Below are 558 nucleotides of genomic sequence, written 5' to 3'. Positions count from 1 at the left end.
CTTGAAATTATAGTACAAGTCTACTGTAATAAATTCAGCATGGTAATGGCATCAAAATAGACCTGAGGATCAATGGAATAGATTAGAAAATGCTGAAGGCCCTACAAATACACTCAGCCAGCTTATCTTTGACCAAGGAACCAAATATACTCACTGGAAGAAAGATAGTCTCTTTAACAAATGGTGCTGGAAAAACTGCTCTCTACATGCCGAAAACTCAAAGTTGACCCATGTCTATCACCATACAGGAAACTAAAATCAAAATGGATTAAAGATCTAAACATTAAAGCTGAGACACTAAATCTCCTGGAAGAGAAAGTAGGTGGAACTCTTGAGGACATAGGGGTAGGCAAAGAGTTCATGGACAGAAATCAAAACCCACGGGAAACAGTTGAAAAAATTAACAACTGGAACCTGCTCTTACTGAGAAGTTTTTTAACATTAAAAGAAATTACCAACAAAGTGAAAAGGCAACCCACAAATGTGAAAAAAAATCAAGACAAATAAGGACTCAGACAAAATTCTGCTCTCTAGAATCTATAAAGAACTAAAAAACAC

Source organism: Octodon degus, unplaced genomic scaffold (assembly GCF_000260255.1).
Source record: "Octodon degus isolate 3935 unplaced genomic scaffold, OctDeg1.0 scaffold00192, whole genome shotgun sequence".
Classification (NCBI taxonomy): domain Eukaryota; kingdom Metazoa; phylum Chordata; class Mammalia; order Rodentia; family Octodontidae; genus Octodon; species Octodon degus.
The sequence above is the reverse complement of the archived record's forward strand: the minus strand, read 5'-3'. Positions refer to the sequence as shown.